The 19,569-nt window shown below is 45.3% G+C and overlaps 1 long non-coding RNA gene across 8 annotated transcripts; it reads right to left on the minus strand.

Moving 5' to 3' along the window:
• Positions 1 to 1,089: 1,089 nt before the first annotated feature.
• LOC105470805 (uncharacterized) lies at positions 1,090 to 19,471 on the minus strand. 8 transcript variants are annotated; one of them, XR_011607567.1, is made up of 6 exons: positions 19,065 to 19,469; positions 16,112 to 16,560; positions 7,893 to 8,098; positions 5,446 to 6,060; positions 4,002 to 4,265; positions 1,090 to 1,978 (listed from the first exon to the last, which is right to left on the minus strand). It is a non-coding gene; the product is annotated as an uncharacterized lncRNA (long non-coding RNA). The 8 variants fall into 8 exon arrangements; XR_011607570.1 differs by lacking the exon at positions 1,090 to 1,978 and adding an exon at positions 6,222 to 7,357 and having other exon boundaries at positions 3,049 to 4,265; positions 19,065 to 19,471; XR_011607568.1 differs by lacking the exon at positions 1,090 to 1,978 and having other exon boundaries at positions 3,049 to 4,265; positions 5,446 to 5,611; positions 5,944 to 6,060; positions 19,065 to 19,465.
• Between the last annotated feature and the right edge of the window lie 98 nt (positions 19,472 to 19,569).

Below are 19,569 nucleotides of genomic sequence, written 5' to 3' on the forward strand. Positions count from 1 at the left end.
GCCAGTAACTGTGGATCACAAACTGAACAGGAGTCATGGACCCTGCCCCATGGAGTTTAAAGTCAAATTCTGTTTTATTTTCAGTTGTTTACACACAAGGGCAGAGAATCACTCTTACTCATTTCTGTGTTTCTGTAAAAGTGTTTGCATTTAAAATTCTCAACAATTTTTTTTTACAATGAATAATCACTGGTCAACCCTGAATTTTCCTTCAGTGAACCAAACTGAGGAAGTACACAGAATACAGTATCTCTGAGTTATTATCATTAATTATTATTATTTGGACAGAGTCTTGCTATGTCACCCAGGCTGGAGTGCAATAGCATAACATCAGCTCACTGCAACCTCCGCCTCCTGGGTTCAAGCAATTCTCCTGTCTCTAAATTATTTTTAAATAAGCAACCTTTTTTTCCTGCATTTTCAGCAGCTTTGATTTTATCATGTTAGTGATATTGCTGGAAGACAGTACACAGATAAGCTGTATATGTCACTGTTGACTTCTAAAAAGAGTGTGTCAGGCCAGGCATGGTGGCTCACGCCTGTAATCCCAGCACTTTGGGAGGCCGAGGTGGGCAGATCACAAGGTCAAGAGATCGAGACCATCCTGGCTAACACAGTGAAACCCCATCTCTACTAAAAATACAAAAAATTAGCCAGGCATGGTGGCAGGCGCCTATAATCCCAGCTACTCAGGGAGCTGAGGCAGGAGAATGGCGTGAACCCGGGAGGCAGAGCTTGCAGGGAGCCAAGATTGCGCCATTGCACTCCAGCCTGGGCAACAGAGCAAGACTCCATCTCAAAAAAAAAAAAAAAAGAGTGTGTGTCCAGATTTCTTGATGAGAAACAACACTTGGAGATTTCTCAGGGTGATTTCCTCATCTGCCCGTATTTGTATTTGTTACTCTTTGTTATTACAAATAACATTTTCACAACCTTATTTGCTTATACAGGTTCATCCATCATTGCACTGCTTGGATTAAGAAAAATGCTGTAAATTATTATTCTAGTCATGGACATACATTTTCTAAGTGAAACAAGTGTTTCTGGTGCCCTGAGTTCCTGCAATCTCCCAGGATAGAAATCAAGAGAGACTAGTGAAAAGTTTATTTAGCTTGTGCACAGTGGAGTCAGCACTGCAGAAGGGAAGGACGGGCTGCTCTCTGAAAGCAGCGTGGGAGTTCATTTTATAGGACTCTCCTATAGGGAAGGGAGACATCAGAACATGTAGAGAAGGATCCTTTTCAGCACCTGGGCAAGGATTTAATACACTTCTGTATACACTGCATGTAGCATGCGTACTTTAAATCTGCACCTCTGGGTGTGACTTTTAGCATTACAATGAGGAAGGGATAACTATAGGTTGAGTTTGAGTCCTAATGGAAGCAGGAACTTGTGGTTAACAGTGTGTTGGGTCTTTTGTTGCTGACTGGCTGAAAGTTAGATAAGCTAGAGCTTGAGTAAGGGGCTTTTGTTCTTCTTCTCTAGACCAGATCACAACAGGAGGCCAGCCAGCCTGCTTCACAGGGAGCAAAAGAGTTTCCCAGCACGCACGATTCTCACATCTGGATAGAGTCCATCCTGGAAACTGGGATTTTCAAACTTGGTTCCATAGAATAAAGAAGGTTCCTGTTCTCATAAAGAAGATACCCACATACTCTCCGTGGCTCTGGAGGGCACATGTCTGGGTGGGTGGGGGTAGCCCCAGAGCAGTAGAGAAGACCCGAGCACTGTGAGAGCTGCCAAAGACAGAGCGGGTCACTTGGCCGGCAGAAAGCCAGCAGGGTGGCCAGCAACAGCTGAAGCCTCGTGTTAAGTGTTATTTAAGAGTCGATCTGGATGGCCTTTAAGGTTTGTTTTGTCTCAAACGTTCCATTCCCACATAGTTGCAAGTCAGGTATAAGGAAGCAACTGCAGTTAGGAGGGAGTGAAGCTCTTTCTTTTCTTTCTTTCATAGATGCCCACAGGACGATTGCTTAGGCTGGGGAGAATGTGTATTTGAATAATGAACCAGTTAGAATAGCTGAGACAGTTAAGAAAAACGCCTTAAAATGTTGTAACCCTGTGGTAGCTGGAATAGTGTAAAATAGACCCAGCTACCTGAAGGAGCATCCTTTTTTTTCTGTTTTTTGAGATGGAGTCTCATTCTGTCACCCAGGCTGGAGTGCAGTGGTATGATCTTGGCTCACTGCAACCTCCACCTCCCAAGTTCAAGTGATTCTCCTGCCTCAGCCACCCAAGTAGCTGGGATTACAGGCACACGCCACCACATCCAGCTAATTTTGGTACTTTTAGTAGAGACGAGGTTTCCCCATGTTGCCCAGGCTGGTCTTGAACTCCAGACCTCAAGCGATCCACCTGCCTCAGCCTCCCAAAGTGCTGAGATTACAGGAATGAGCTGCCGCTCCCGGCTGGAGCATAATATTCTATCAGAGAACTATAAATCAATTAGGAGGAGATACATTAGTCAGTGTAATACGTCAGTAAATGCTGTTATTAAAAAGGGGGTGGCTTGGGGTCCTCACACCACATTATTACACCAAAATGAAAGTCCCATGGCACTAAGTGCAGAAGCACAGGAGAGAGGAGGAAGGAAAATAGCAATATAAGACCATTAGGAGGTTATTAGCTGATATATGGATGGTAAGAATGTTGGGTTTGATTTTTGTTTGTTTATTTCTTTGAAGTACATGAACAATAAAATAGATCACAGGAAAATTATTGTCTTCTGGATATAATTAAGTGGATCCTTAAAACATCACTTCAAAAACATATTAAAAGATTTACAACCCAGGGGCCAGGCTTAGGAAAGAGGACTTAAATGAACATTCTCAATAAAAGCATTAATTGGCATAAATAAGGGTTAATTTCCTAAGTGACAAAAACTCAAGCGAAATCAATAAATTAAAAGCATTTTGTTTTTCTTAACAGAAAAGGAACTGAAGGAAATGAGTAGGTTATTTACAAAGAGATTATCAACAAACATAAAAATTATTCAAATTTTCTGGCAATTAGGAAGAGACACTTTATCATGATAGTAACATACTTGCTACTTATTAAATTAGAAAACTTTAAAGTAATGATAATAGCCATGACCCATTAGGGAGAAGGGAAGCAAAGCTCCTGCTACTTGCGGATGGTTAATTGCCTCAGACTCTCTTGACTTGCATAATTAGATTCCACAGTTATGTTTCTTTGTATCTCTTCTAAGGAAACAGCCGTATCAACCATCAAAGTCTTCTTTGCAAAGGTGCTCATCAGAATATTATCCATAATAGTGAAAAAATGCAAAAATCTTATGTCCAACACTAGGGAAATAATTACAGCGTGCTATATCACACAATAGATAATTACATGCCCATTAAAATGCTTCTCTAAAATTGTCAATGACTTGTAGAAAATTTTACAGCACAATATTAAGTGAAAAAAGTCAGGATATAAAATTGCACATGCAGTATAATCTCAATTATGTAAATATATGTGCATAAGACTAGAAGAAAATGCAGATGGATTTAACAGTGCTTACCCCTGGGTTACAGCATTATAGATCTTTAAAACATGGTTCTTCTTTATACTTTCACATGAGTATGTATCACTTTCCAAAAATAATAGTAATGACAAAGAAACCAGTAAGAGTTCTTTAAAATAAAGAGGTAAAGTGGGGATCTCCAAGCTAGAGCTTCAAGACCCCAACACTGTGGTGTAAATCACATCCACCAGAACCGCAGCCTTCAGCAGCCTCTGCAAAAATCAAAGATTTCCATTCTGCCTCCTATTGATTACAGGAACATCTCATTATACACCATTACACAGGTATAGATCTTCGCTTCTTTCAGTCTATTTTTTTCTTTCATGGTTTATTGTTATTCTGTTTATTTTATGCTGATGATGGAATCACCGTTTTGTTTTAGGTTCTTCCTTAGAAATTAAGTATCTACCCCTGGGGAAGATTCAGCTGCTGGAGGGTCTGGAAGGGGCAGTTTTGGAGGGAAGGACGGACTCACCGCTGTCCCTCCGGGGCTGCCTCTCTGTCTCTCTGCTAAGATCGGGCTCTGCTTTCCAAAGCGCCTGGCGGTGCCCAGGTGCCTTCAGAGGAGTGGTGGCCACAGGCTCCCCTGAGAAGATCCATCCGGCAGGATGATGAGAGCCTGGGAGGAGGACAGGAGGTTGAGCAGAAGCCAGGAAGGAGCAGAGGCCCCAGGGTAGATCCTGACCTAGGGCTTGAAGTGGGGGTGGGGAGGATGACGGCCTAGAATCTCATTTTCTGCCTGTGATTTAAAATGGATAAAAATACCACAAAGATTAATTCAGGTAATAAATAGGAAACTGTTTTGTAACCTCCAAAATGCTGCTGCTAGGATACCAGATGGTGGCCTTGTGATTCCAGCGAGAACAAAACAAGTGCACCCTGTGCCCACCAAGTCTCTATATCCAATGCTGCCTGCAACACATGCCTTGCATGAGGGATGATGGGCCCTGGTTGCAACATCTGTCCTGCACAGAGGGAGGGGTCTTTGGGTCTGGCGGCCCCTGCGTTACACCTACAGAAAGGCACCTCTTGGGGAAGGGGCTTGGGTGCCAGTTCCTGAAGGGCCAGCTCTTGTCACTAAGCCCCTGAGCCCTTCGAGGAGGCCCAGGCTTGTGGGAGCTGGGGCTGCCGTGGTGGGAGATTAGAGCTGAGCCCCTGGGTCTGCCCCTCTTTGGAAACCCTCCTGCTGGGACTCCGTGCCCCTCCTTTGTCTGGGATGCCTCAGGGACCTGCCATGGCCCTCGACTCTGTCTCAGCAGGAAGAAGGAGGGCACTGGGGCTGGGCACAGGAGTCAGGGCTTCCAGGGCTGTGGTTTGCACCATGGACCTGGGAGGCAGGGAACTGTGCCCGTTTAGACCCACAGGCAGGCTCAGGCTCACAGGGCCTTGCATGCTTCACACAGGATGCCTCCTCCCTGAACATCCACCGACAGCAAAGAATCAGTCCCCAGGCCCAGGGCACAGCCTCAGCTGGCCACAGTAGTGCTGTCTGGCTCCAGGGATCTGGACAGTGGCCTCTGGCCTGCCTGCCTGCCTGCCTGCCTTCTTTCCTTCCTTCCTTCCTTCCTTCCTTCCTTCCTTCCTTCCTTCCTTCCTTCCTTCCTTCCTCCCTCCCTCCCTCCCTCCCTCCCTCCCTTCCTTCCTTCCTTCCTTCCGGCTCCAGGGATCTGGACAGTGGCCTCTGGCCGGCCGGCCTGCCTTCCTTCCTTCCTTCCTCCCTCCCTCCCTCCTTTCCTTCCTTCCTTCCTTCCTTCCTTCCTTCCTTCCTTCCTTCCTTCCTTCCTTCCTTCCTTCCTTCCTTCCTTCCTTCCGAGAACACTGCAAACGCTCCTGCCTGGGGTCCAGACACCAGCTACTGGAGGCTCTCACCTGAAGGCTCTCACCTGGAAACTCACCTGGAAACTAACCTGGAAACTCACCTGGAGTCTCTCACCCGGAGTCTCTCACCTGAAGACCCTCTCCTGGAAGCCCTTCCTTGGAACCCCTCCTTGATGACTGCTGAGTCCGGAGCCAGAGTGAGGTTTGTTCACAGGTATTTGCCTTCAGGGACGCTCTTTGAGGTAGCAAGGAGGTGAGCGGAATGCCCTGAACATGGCAACGAGGACATGTGCAGTCCCGGGGGTAATCTGGGAAAGTTTTCTAAGTAGGGTGGTGTTTGAACTGGGCTTCAAGGTGCATGTAGGAGTTTTACAGGTGTAGAGAAAGAAGGCCAAGGAGTTCCAGGCCGAGGAGGCCACATGGGCAGGGAAGTGAGTTGCTTCAGGACACGCAAGGTGGGAGTACAAGGCTCGGACAGAGGCCTCCGAGATGGAGGAGAAGGCATCCGGCGTGCCCTGGGGTCATGGTGGCAGCTCGGGGTGGGGGCTTTGCGGCTGTATGTCCAGCGCGCCCGCTGTTTCTCCTTTCCTAAGGAATACCTGTACTCCCAGCTGCCGTCTTCCTTCATCTCAACTCTGAGAGAGGGTGTCCCAAGCTGCTCTCCAGCTCTGCAGGGGGAGGCTGGGATGTGAAATGGTCCAGGCCGGGTGCTGCATCTGGGAGAAACAGGATACCTGTGTGAGGATGGGCAGGGGGAAGTGGGGAGTCCCAGGGGCTCCTGTGAAGGAGCCCTTTGGATGAGAAGTGGGAGTCGGATGCTTGTCCCTCTGACATCATAGTGCTTATCGCTAGCTGCTGGGACAGGTGGCATGCTGACCCGTGGCAGTGGCGACCTCCATCTCTGTGCCTGCCCATCTTCTTACGCCTTAAACTCCAATGCTCAGGAAATGGTGCAGCTACGTGTTCTGAAATGGAGCCCGGCACGGCCACGTTCACTCCTCAGCCCTCCTAACGCAGAGGCAGAGTTACCCGGTCACAGTCAGAGAGCCTGACTCCAGCCTGCTTAATGAGCCAGCAGGTGCTTGGCGGCCCATTCGGAGACAGGTAACGGGCAGGAGCATTAGCACCGGGAGACCTTGGTAATCACTCAGCCGGCCCCTGATTTTACAGCTGAGGGAGCCTAGGTCCTTACATCACACTTGAGAAAGAGAAATTCTTGCCAGAGTTAAAGCTTTCCATTTTTGATATTTTATAGTCGAGCCGATTTTAAGTAGAGACCGGTGTCAATGTCTTGAAGACCTGAACGTGCTCACTAGGAAAGGTGATGAGTACTTAGGACAGTGCTGGCTGAGCGGCACTTTTAATCAAGGACTCCTGGGCTTCTTGCATAAATTCACTGCAAACCCAATGCATCATTCCTTCGTTCTCTGAGGACAGCAGCAACTTTGGCATCTTTTGTTTCAAAGTGCATAGTATTTAGATAGCCTAAAATGCGCTCTGCAAGTAATTCCTTTTGGAAAATTTGATAATAAAAGTTATAAAACGCTAGAAGTTCAGTGGTTCTTCTGAGAAAAATTAGAATCTAGCTAGTCATACTCATAGCAATGTGCGCACAATTGTGCTTTATTGCAAAAAAGGCATGAATATCTTTAATAAAGACAAATGACTACATTTTGTAGGCCATAATTTTGCTTTCATTTTCTCGGGTGAAAATTGATTCCCATATCTTGTGAAATAATTGACACAAATCTTATTTGGGACAGGAAAACTGAAAAGCAAACTTCCGTAAGGCACACTTGAGAATGCGCGTGAGGAGGCTCCCAGACTGGGCTGAACTGGGAGGCGAAAGTCGGGGGTGCTCAGCCTTGGCCACCGGGCACCTTTGATGTCCAATTGATCTTGCCTTTCCTTCTGTGTCAGTAAATGTTGAAAATGCTGATTTGCAAACATTTCCATTTGCGATAGACGTAGAGCTTCTAGAATTCGATTTGCCAGGCAGGAGTCTATTCTTGTCTAGGAGCAAGAGAGTTCTCTGAGTTCAGCATGGGTCAAATTGTTTTATTTGTTCTCATGTCAGTAAAGACATCACTGATCAGCTCGCCTCACTGACACCCTGCCAGGAATCAACAGCTTAGAAACGCACACTTCAGTATGATGTCATCTGAGCAAACTGACCATCCTAGGAGCTGCAGAGTTTCTGGGTATCCGCAGATTTATTTTCTTTTTTCTTCTCTTTTTGAAATTTTAGTTAAACCTTTCATTTTGGGATGGTTGTAGATTCACACGCAATTTTAAGATACAATACTGAGAGGTCCTGTGTGTTCACTGCCCTGTTTCTCTCAATGGGAACATCTTACAAAACGATAATATGGATCACAACCAGGACATGGATGTTGACGGAGCCGAGACACAGAACAGTTTCATCTCCACAGGATGCAGTTCAGGATACTGTGACGCAGCCACGCCTATCCTGTCATCCCACCCCTCCTTAGCCCCTGGCAATTGATAACGTAGAATTTTAGCATTTTAAGTATAAGTAGAATCATACCATGTGTAACCTCTGGAGACCGGCTTTTTTCCCCTGAGCATTATTCCCTGAAGATCCATTGAGGTTGTTGTGTGTATCAATAACTTTTTCCTGGGCCAAGTGCCATGGCTTATGTCTGTAATCCCAGTACAGTTGGAAGCCAAGGTGGGAGGATCCATTGAGGCCAGGACTTTGAGAACAGCTTGGGTAACACAGCAAGACCCTGTCTGCATGAAAAATTAAAAAAAAAAAAAATTAATTGGGCAAGGTGGTACACATGGGTCTACTCCTAGATATTTGGGAGGCTGAGGCAGGAGGATCCCTTAAGCCCAGAAGTTCAAGGTTACCATGGGATATGGTTGTGTCACTGCACTCCAGCCTGGATGACAGAGCAAGACCTCATCTCAAAACAAACAACAAACAAACAAACAAAAAACCCACAAAATGTATTCCTTTGCATTGCTACATGGTATTCCATGATATGGATTTACCATGGTTAATTTAACCACGCATCCATTGAAGCACATCTGGCTTCAGCTGGGGGCCATTACTAGTAAAGTTATTGTGGCTATTCATGTACAGGGTTTTATGTGAACATAATTTTCACATCTCTGGGATGAATGCCCAAGGATGCACTGCATCATACAGCCATTAAACGTGTAGTTATGTTTTGTTTTGTTTAAGAAGCTGCTGAACAGTCTGTCGTGTTTGCTTTGTTCTTGCTGATCACACTGTCTTCTTTCCTAGTGTCCCAAGGTTCCTTCTTTCATTGCTTACTATTTGTCTAGATAACTTCCTTTAACCATTCTTTTGAAGGCATCTATTGGCAATACTTTCTCTTAGTTTTCTATCATCTTCGAATGCTCTAATTTTCTCTTCATTCCTGAAGGATATATTTTGCTGGGTATAGGATTCTGGGTTGATGTTTCTTTCCATTCAGTGCTTGAAAAATGTCCAACCATCTCCTTAGGACCTGTATGGCTTCTGATGAAGAATCTGCTCTCATTCCAATTGTTTTCCTGTAGATAAGGTGTCCATTTTCTCTTGTTGCTTTTTTTTTTTTTTGAGACATGGTCTCATTCTGTCACCCAGGCTGGAGTGCAGTGGCATAATCTCAGCTCACTGCAATCTCAACTTCCCAGGTTTAAGCGATTCTGCTGCCTCAGCCTCCTGAGTAGCTGGGATTACAGGCGTGCAGCACCACACCCAGCTAATTTTTGTATTTTTAGTAGAGACAGGGTTTCACCATGTTGGCCAGGCTGGTCTTGAACTCCTGACCTCAGGTGGTCCACCTGCCTCTGCCTCTCAGAGTGCTGGGATTACAGGTGTGAGCCACCATGTCCAGCTCTCTTGCTGCTTTTAAAATATTTTTGTTGTCTCTAGTCTTTACACATTTACTATGATATGTGCTTTTCATAAGTTTGACTGTGATGTGTCTTAATGTGGATTTCTTTCCGTTTATCCCATTTAAGGTTTGCTCAGCTTCTTGAATCTATAGTTCTGTCCTTTGCCAAATTTGGGAAGTTTTCAGACACTCTTTCTTTGTGTGGTTTCCCCACCCACTCTCTCCCTTCTTCTCTTCCAGGACTGTTGACACAAACTTTAGAACTTTCCTTATTGTCCTATAGGCCCTGAAGCTCTGTTCATTTTTGCGTGTGTGTGTGTGTGTGTGTGTGTGTGTGTGTATTTTCTGACTATTATTTAGATTCGGTAATTCTATTGTTCTACATCCCTGAAGCTCTGTTCATTTGTGTGTGTGTGTGTGTGTGTGTGTGTGTGTGTGTGTATTTTCTGACTGATATTTAGATTGGGTAATTTTATTGTTCTACATCCCTGAAGCTCTGTTCATTTGTGTGTGCGTATGTGTGTGCGTGTGTATGTGTGTGTGTATTTTCTGACTATTATTTAGATTTAGGTAATTTTATTGTTTTATATTCAAGTGGCAAACAGTCTTCCAGGTTCAGTATCATCTGATTATTATCTCTGCCCCTCCAGTCTGTGGTTTAGGGTTTCATTTTGTTATTGTATGTTTTAGCCCTAACATTTCCTTTTGTTTCTTCTATAAATCTGCCGTTTCTTTGCTGCAACTTTCTGGTTTGTTTTTGTTTTTGTTTTTTATTCGCTTAAATCTGTCCACGATTGCTCATGGGAACACATTTATGATGATGGCTGACTTAAAATCTTTGTCAGATAGTTCTAACATCACTGTCATCTCAATTTCAACATCTGATTTTGTGTTTTAATTTGCTTTGAAATATTCTGCTTTTTTCATATGAGTGATTTTTCTATTGCAGTCTGGTCATTTGGGGTATTATGAGATTCTGTGTGTGACTGGAATCTTCTGTTTTGGCTGGTTTTAGCTGGCATCCCTCCAGCAGGTGGAGGAGAAGACACTTTGGTACTGTGCGGTGAGGGTATAATCCATCTTTCCATTTGAGCTCCATCAATACACACATAAATAAGGGGGGCCTTTATTAAGCTTAGGTGAGGATGGCAAGTCTGGCTCCCCATTGGGGTGCCCACTGATACCCTGATGCCTGGGAGAGGTGGACGTTCCTCCTTACTGACCACATGTGACCTCCACAGACCATACAGGACGTGGGGGTGTCCTGGTCATCTCTGGGCAACAGCAAAAGTCTTTACTCTCCACTCGTCCTCCACGGATGCCATGCAGTGCTGGAGGGCAGGGAATGTCACTCTCCTGCTGCTGGGGAGGGTGAAAGTCCAGCCATGGCCTCCCCTGACAGCACACCTGGGCGAGGAAGGCGATATCACCTATATCCGGCAGAGATGGAAGTCCGGGCTCTCCGCGTGGCCTTCTCTGACGCCATCACAGTGGGAGGCTGGGGTGCCTCGCAGCAGCCTGGCGAGGGTGAGGGATTTTTCACGTGACCTTGCACGGGAAAGATCGAGGCGGTTCCTGGGTCTTGGTCAGCTGCTTTTTCCTGACCCTTTGGTGCAAGAGAGCAAGCTCCAGATGAGGAGCTGTTTTCTGTCCCGTCGGCATTTCCCGGTTGCTGGCTTCTCCAGCTCCCCGTCTGGGATGCGTGAGGCAAAAAGAAAGCACGGGGAATGCACCTCCGTGTTGCTCCCCAGGTCCCAGAGTCCGCAGGTCACCTGGCTTCTTCTCGCTGCTTTCCTTCTGTCTGTAATATCAGTGCAGGCTTCTGCTTGTACTCAGTGGCATGAACAGGGAAAAGCATAGGACTTCATCTCTCTGTAAGCAGGAGTCCCAGGGTCCTTCTGAAAGAGGATGTTTGGTATTTGTCCCTGGACTTTTGCCTGAGGAAGCACTTTAGAGGGAGCCCTGGACTTTCTGGGGCAGGATGAGCCTCTTCCACAGAGGGCGTCTCAGTCAGGCCAGTGTGGAATGGTGCGGCCTGGGAGCACGTTGCTTAGCTCACCTGATGCCATCAGATCCACCAGGTGACTCACCCAATGCCAGCAAATTCCCCAGGTGGCCTACCTGATGCTGGCGAATTCACCAGGCGACTCACCCAGTGCTGGCGAATTTACCAGGCAACACATCTGATGCCAGGAAATTCACCAGATGACCCCCTCATGCCTGCAAATTCACCAGATGACTCACCTGATGCCAGAAAATTCAGCAAGGGAGCCAGGCCAGGACCTAACCTCTTCCCTGTCAAAGTGTTCCCAAAACGAGTTCCTCTTTTTTTCCCCCAAAGTGAAGTTTATGTATGAAGTTCAAGCAAACACTTAAGAACTTACTCACTAAAAAGCAAGAGAATTTCTGTGGAGAAAAATCTTACATTCCACTTTCATTTCATGACAAAAATCTCTTGAAAGGCAGTAATTCAAGACTGTCTCTCATGAATTTGATAAATTCCACAGTCAGAGACGAGACGTTTTCCAGGTTATTGACGACAGTCTTTGAGCATAATCTGATAGCAAATGCAAGGAAACACGATGGCTGGTGGGGTTTCTTTTTACACCAAAGCAGCAAAGCCAGATGGGTTGCCAGACAAGGAAGCTGGGCTCTGCGTATCGAATACCAATATTCTTTTATAGTCAAAGTTACTCTTAGAAAAGAAACTTTCCACGATTATAAGGCTGTGGACTGCCTTTGAGGTTTAAAAAAGAAGGAAGAGAAGGACAGCAAGCTTATGAGCTTATGGATTCCATGATGGCGGAAGGGAACTTGGCGGGAAGCCGGTGCTGGCTGCACGAAGGTACCAGGAGAGTTGCATGACCTGCTAGCACAAGCACATGAAATGTCAGTGATTCTAGAAAAGACTGCATCACTTAAGAGAGGGATGCTTCCTTGATCCAGCTCTGGTCCAAGCCACGAGTCCAGAGCTTCCTCCCAAGACCCCGAGTTTTGCAACGGTTTCCTGCTTTTAGTCCAGAGCTTCCTCCCAGGACCCCGAGTTCTGTGACGGTTTCCTGCTTTTAGGTGGCTGCTTTGACTTGGCCTGAGATGATCAGCCCTGCAGGATGTTTCCAGACAAGAATTTTGCCTGGAGCTTTATCTGAATTTTCTTTAAATTATAGTGTTTTCAAAAAGAGCAATATTCCTCTAACAGGACCATATTCCCCAATGTATTTACGCAGATTCATGGAAGTAAATTGCCGCTTGACGTGTCAATAGTCAACAACCTAAACCAAGTGCTGTGCCCTTTTGACCATTGCGCCAGGGACAGGAGTGAATTCAACAGACTTTCACTTGCATTTTCCTGTCTTTGTTCACTTCAATTATGTTACAAGAAATGTCAAAGAAAAACATCAGTAACAGCAAAAATAGTTTTTTAAAATTCATATCACTGATCGTAAAGCTTATAGACATGACATGACAATAAGACATGACAATAAGAAATGTTATTTGACATGACAATAAGAAATGTTATTTTACCCAATTCTGTACTGTACCATCCCAAGCATGGAGAAGACACCATACATTAATGAGATTATTTGACATTACATTTTGTAAAAATTACAGGTAAGTGTATATACCCCCAGGAGACCTCATATTTTCCTGTTTTGAATGATATTCATACACCAAGAAAAACATCCTTTGAAATGGAACTCAAGTAAACTGGAGCTTTGAGAAAGTGACATTTATTTTCTCTCAAAAGCAAATGTTGTAAACAGAGAGAGGCTGTGTTACAGAAGCTGGAAAATCTAGTGTTTTATACTGAAAATGATTTGACTGAAGCCTTAGGACAAATATAAAGGATATTCAGGAGGAAATTTGAAAGACATTTCACACGTTAATTATAATCATCAAAAGGCATAAAGTTTAGAACTTCCTAACTTGCCAGAAAGCCTCCAGGTTATAGAGTATTTTTGATCCAACTTTCCATCCTAACAGGAAAATAAGACTCTAAACTGCAGTCGTTCTGAGAGGAAAGAACCCTGCGGGTGTCCTACACCAATTCTTTCTTCCTTTGCGTTTCTCGTAACGTGATCACAGTGAAATGAAGTAGTAATAGGAACCATTTGACTTATAACCTCACCAGATATTTATGGGAACTCAATCTAATTTATCTGTAGTTGTGATGTTTATTTGTAGATGTTTATTTACGACGTGGTGGGGGGGCAATGTTTTTAGACTCAAGAATATACTCATTATTAGAATTTTCTATACAAAACTTTTGTTGCACATACATGTGTGTGTGAATTACAACTTTTCCTTATTTTTATTTGCATAAAGGGGTGCAGCATTATCTTCTGTTACTTATGGGAACTATGTTCTCTCAATGACTTTGGGAATATTACTGTTAATAATAAACACTAAAATGTGCGTACCTGTGTGTAAGTTTTATTTCATAAATTTAGAGAGAACTAAGAACTTAATAATTTTTGATTTACTAGTGTTGATGAGAATGTCAAACTCTGTAAAATATTTAAAGAGTTTTATTCTCAGCCAACGATGAATGACCATGGCCCAGGGTATAGTCTCAAGAGGTCCTGGGATTGTGTGCCCAAGGTGGTTAGGTTACAACTTGGTTTTATACATTTTAGGCAGACGGAAGTTACAGACAAAGATATCAATCACTACATGCAAGGTGTACTTTGACTTGGCCCAGAAAGGAGGGATATCTAGAAGAGGGAAAGACTTTGAGGTCTTAGGTGGATTCATAGATTTTCTTACTAGCAGTTGGTTGAAAGAGTTAAGCTTTGTATAAAGACTTAAGAAGCCAGTAGAAAGAAATGCTTGCGCTAAAATAAGGGAGGTTGTGGAAGCCAAGATTCTGGTTATGTAGATGATGCCTCTAAGTGGCGGGCTTCAGAGAGAATGGATGGGGTATGTCGCAGACACTAAAAGGTATCAGACTCTTAGTTATATCTCTCCGGGACCTGGAGAAGACTTAGAAAGGGAAGGAGAGTCTTTACAGATACAAATTTCCCACAAGAGATGGCTTTGCAGGGCCATTTCAAATACCAAAGAAATAGATTTCAGAGTAAAATATTTTGATTTCCTTTGGAGCCTGCTATCTGTCATGTGATGCTATGGTCAGGTTGAAATTTGGTATCTTATTGTCACAGAGACTCTGTCAGTCTTATGCTCTCTACTTTAAAGTTAATCCTGGTCAGTTGTGCCTAAGGTCCAGAGGAAGTGGTTATTAACGAGGCCTGTCCACCTCCCTCCTTGTCATGGCCAGGAATTTGGTTTTTCAGATTTCCCTTGGCCCTGAGGAGGTCTGTTCAGTTGACTGGGAGGCTCAGGATTGCATTTTTGGTTTACGCTAGAAATGACAGTGAATAAGACCTCAGTTTTCTATGCATGTTGAAGTCTGTGTAATAAATAATGTGTCTGGTCCTTATCCCCAATTCCTGGAGGGAGCTTCTAAACCCTTTGGGTCTCCTGTTAGAAGTAGACACCGAAACCCTCCCCACAGGTTAACAAGAGTTGCATTCTGGGTTCTAGACAGAAATAACTAAGCATGAATGAGGCTGCACCTTGGCCCACTCCCTTGTAGCTGTTTACTAACCAAAAGTCCCGTGGCACTGGGTCCTGGCCTTTTCCATCCCACTGTTTCTATAGACAGGGCTCCTGACCTTAGAATCTTAAGGTTTTTGTTTCAGAATTGATTTGCAGTTCTGTTGTTCCTATAGATAGGATTTCTGACCTTAGACGAATTGCTGAAGATGTTTTCCAGATCCTGAGTTCCGGCAGAACTGCTGACGCCAGGCAGTTTGAAGACCCCCACAGAGAAACCCAAATCAGCAGGACACTGCACCTCACTCACCACCTTCCACGACTTCACGCTGCACTCCTCGACTCACCAGCCGTCTCCAATCTTGACCCAATATTTTTAAACTTAATTTAATTTAATTTTTGGACAGGGTTTTAGTCTTGTCACCCAGGCCAGAATGCAGCGATGTAATCTCAGCTCACTGCAACTTCTATCTCCTGGGCTCAGGCGATTCTCCTGCCTCAGCTTCTCAAGTAGCTGGGATTACAGGTGTCCACCACCACGTCAGGCTACTTTTTCTTATTTGTTGTAGAGACCAGGTTTTGCCACGTTGCCCAGGCTGGTCTCAAACTCCTAGGCTCAAGCCATCCGCCCTCCTCAACCTTGAAAAGTACTGGGAGCACACTGTGCCCAGCCAAACCTTAGCCCAGTACTTGTCCAAACTCCTTAAAAGCCCTAGCCCCAAACTCCTTGAGGAGGTGGATTTAAGGTTTCCTCCTGTCTCGTCCTCTGGCTGCCTTATGATTCAGCCTCTTTCTCCCCTGCAACCTGGAGTCTCCGTGTATTGACTTGCTGCATATTGGCAAGAAACCTATTGCAGTTTCAATACCTTTGTTATTTGTGGTCGGACCCTGGGACCACATTTGAGTTCATGCTAACTGAGTGGCTCATGGGGAACCCCTAGATGGTCTTGGGATGGGGACTGGCAACAGCAGAAAGGCCAGCACGTGATGATAGGGTTGAAGCTTTAAGCCAAGGTATCTCAGCCTGGCTTTCAAAAAAGAAAGAACTGATGATTGAGTTCAATTAGTCATGGCTGGATTGAGCTCAGTTAACGATTAATTAATGATTCAACTAATCACACTTGTGTAATGGAGCCCTAAGACAAACTTTGAATGTTGAGGCTCAGGGGAGGTTCCTGGTTGTTGAACTCATCAGTGGGCTGGGAGGGGGCCACATCCTGGTTCCAAAGGGAGAGGACAGAGAAGTCCCATGCCTGGGACCTTCTCAGCACCTTTTCATGTGGCTGGTCCTGGTTTGTATTCGTTCATATAAAGCTGTAACCATAAGCACAGGACTTACCTGAGTTCTGTGAGTAATTCCAGGGAATTATCATGCCTTAGAAGGCCATGGGAAGCCTCCAGCTTCAGCCAGTTGGTTAGAAGTGTGGATGACCTGAGGACCCCTGAACTAGCAGCTGGCATCTGAAATGAGGACATCTTGCAGAAGATGGTACCCTTGACCTGCAGGAATCTGTACGAAATCCAGCAGCCAGTGCCAGGACTGCCCTGCAGAACTGCACTAACAGGCTTTTGCTGTTTTTGTCTCCAATGACACAACCATGTGGGTTCCATGTGCTCAGTGGTGACTAAAATGTTGGGTCCAGATGTTATCTCCAGGAGCTCTTGCCTAAACAGTAAGTGTTTATAGGCACCACCATGCCACACCCTGTGTATGCCTTTCATTCAGACTCAGTAATTAATGATGTGGGATCCAGCAGAGTCCTTGGAGCCCCTGGGAGGGACAGGTGCCTGTGTTTAAAAGACATACGAGATAAATAGTAGGAGAGGGTGTGACTGCTCCTTCAAATGTATTTTTTTCTTTTTTTCTTCTCTTCTCAAAACCCACACCAGCACCTCGCTGACACTCTACCACTGACCCCAAGTTTTTAGTTGCACAAAGAAAACAGTAGTTCTTCTGTGCTCTAATAATGCTCAACCATGCCTTTTACTGAATAGATTCCAGAAACTGGCCTGAGGAAATCCGAACTTCGAACCAAGGTTGCGTAGTGTCCCACCTCGGGAAGAAATGCAGCGTGATTGATTCATAGCCTCGTTGCTGCCAGACAGGTGGCCAAGCGGCGCATGACTAAAGAAAACCACAGCGACCAGATGTGCTGACTCACATCCCCTACCCCTCAGGGACGCTGCCAGGCCAGCTGCATACCCTACTCCCGATGTCAATTCCCATGCTTTGCCAAATTAAAAAAAAAAATCCCCACTGGCTCTTTTTGGGGAACCAGTTGGAGTATTCTTGCACCTCCACTGTCTCCCTTGCCTTCAAGCACAAGCCTTCAAATTAAGGCCTTGTCTGGGAAAGTTGCTTGACTTGTGTTAGTTTCCATGCCATGGAACCTGAGACCCTGTGATCTGGAACACATGGAGAATGAGGCAACAGACAGAGGTGAGATAAAGGGTTCCGTCAGCATGCTTCAAGACCTTTTTGGCACGAAGTCACACGAATTTCTTCATGAGAAGGCAGCAAAAGAAATTGTGGGTGTGGAATAGGAGGAGAGAAAGGTCAGGGAGTGAGGTGAGGCAGATGTGGAAATGATGACGTTGGTGGAGAATGAGACCAGCAGGTGGAAAGGATGATTGGGGTTGGGGAGGAGCAGAGGAATGTGAGGGTGGTCAGGGCACAGGAGGACTGATGAGTTCTGGAGTCGCTGGCCTCAGGGGGCTTCCTGTCATGTCCACAAACCAAGAATGTGGGAGAACCATGTCCTTGTCTTAACCCCTGGGCTTTGGGAGCACTCATTTGAGGATTTCCCATGAGGTAAGCTCCATGACACATCAGTTCCATGAAGGAAGAACTAGTATTTGTCATGTACATCCGTGTGAAGAGAACACCAAACAGGCTTTGTGTGAGCAATAAAGCTTTTTAGTCACCTGGGTGCAGGCGGGCTGAGTCCAAAAAAGGAGTCAGCAAAGGGAGAGAGGGGTGGGGCAGGAACAAATCATAATGGTGGAATGTCATCTTTCATGGTTCTTCAGTTGCTCCAGACCATCTGGATGTATACATGCAGGTCACAGGGGTTATGATGGCTTAGCTTGGGCTCAGAGGCCTGACAGTGTTATATTCTTTTTATGGGTGAGGAAACCCAACCTCGGAATGTGAAATAACTCTCTCCAGGCCCCCCATTTATTAGGTGGGGGAGGATTTCATCCACATGGTGTGACTCCAAAACCCACTGTCTTTTCCACCAGAGAAGCAAGAATGCGTCATTGCAAAGTCTTGAGTAGATGACTATGGAGAGCAATTTGTTAGACCTGTGAGGCTACTGAGCCCTTGCAATGGGGCAAGTTGAAACTGCAATTTGCTATAAGTTTGAAATGCACCCTGGATTCCCAAGACTTAGTATAAAAAAAGTAAACTATTTTATTACTCATTTTTATACTGATGCTATGTTGGAATAATAATATTTTAGATCTATTGAGTTAAATAATATGTTATTGAAATTAATATCACCTGCTTCTTATTGTGTTTTTAAAATGTGGCTGTTAGAAAATATTTTTAGAAATTATATATGTGACTTGCATTATGACATCACAAATAAAATTGAATTGTGTTTCTATTGCTTAAGTTCTACTGACCAGTAAAGGGATGCTTTGAAGAATCAGACTAGGAGATGGTTTGGGAGAAGAACCAGACGAAGCCTGGAGAGGAGGACCAGGCACCCAGACAGCACAAGTCACCCCCCTGGGGTCTCTTAGACTGAGTTACCCAAGCACAAGGAATGAGTAATTGAAAAATATTGTCATTGGCCCCAAGCAGCGCTTCTTCTGTTCCCTGCTGGGCCCATTGGAGTGTGCCCCTCCTGTTGACAGCGCTGTGGATTAGCTCTGCAGGGTACAGTGGGAGGAGGGGCTGGCTCATTACTGGTTTTGTGATGCTAAAGAGATTCTGGCACTGACTGCACCTGTTGGGGGGGTGGGTAGGCATGGGCGGAAACACTTCTCATCAGCTCATTGAGCAAGGAGGCAGTGTTTCCAACAGAGCAAGCTAATTTACCCTTTAACTTAAAGGGTTCTTGCTTTTCTGTAAGTAGAAATGAGTCTTCACTTTTGAGCAGAGGTTGGCAGGAAGCCCACAGCCTTCATTATATCCCAACTGACATTGTATCCAATATCATCATCAATGTCCACAATGTAATTGGGGATATTTTGATTTGCTCTTTGCTGGAGCCTGGGATCAGCTCCAAAATGTGGTGCACATAGGTGTCGGGTCCCTACGGACTGGGCTTGGCTATGCCTACCCATTTATGTTGAGCCTCAATCATCTGTGACTCCAAAGTTGCAGACCACTCTGGTGCTCAGGGATTCTTGTGGGTGGGCGGGCCAACAGCTATCTCCCAGCTGTCGGCAACGTCCTTAGCCTCCCGCAGTGCTCCCGGCACTGTCCTCCACTGCTGGGACTGAAATTGGAAGAAGGTTGAGAGTCTGTGACTTGGGAGTCGACAGCATCTCCCAGATGCCGTGGACTCACATTTGGCGTTTACTTTCTGCTTTTCAGTGCAGTTGTTCTCATGTCTCTCTCTCACCAGTGATGCTCCTTCAGGATACAAGGGGTCCTGGCTCTCCCTGTGTCCCTGAGCATCTCCTGCACCTGCTAGGATGGCACATTGCAGGGATGAGGTCTTAAACAGAGTCCAGCCGGATCCAGGGCCCTTGGTTCTGCTGTCCTGGCTTTATTACCTAATAAGTGACAGCCTTATCTGTGTGCTCCACCCACTATACCTGTGTGTCCTGCCCACCGCATGT

This window comes from Macaca nemestrina, chromosome 9, assembly GCF_043159975.1.
Source record: "Macaca nemestrina isolate mMacNem1 chromosome 9, mMacNem.hap1, whole genome shotgun sequence".
Lineage (NCBI taxonomy): Eukaryota > Metazoa > Chordata > Mammalia > Primates > Cercopithecidae > Macaca > Macaca nemestrina.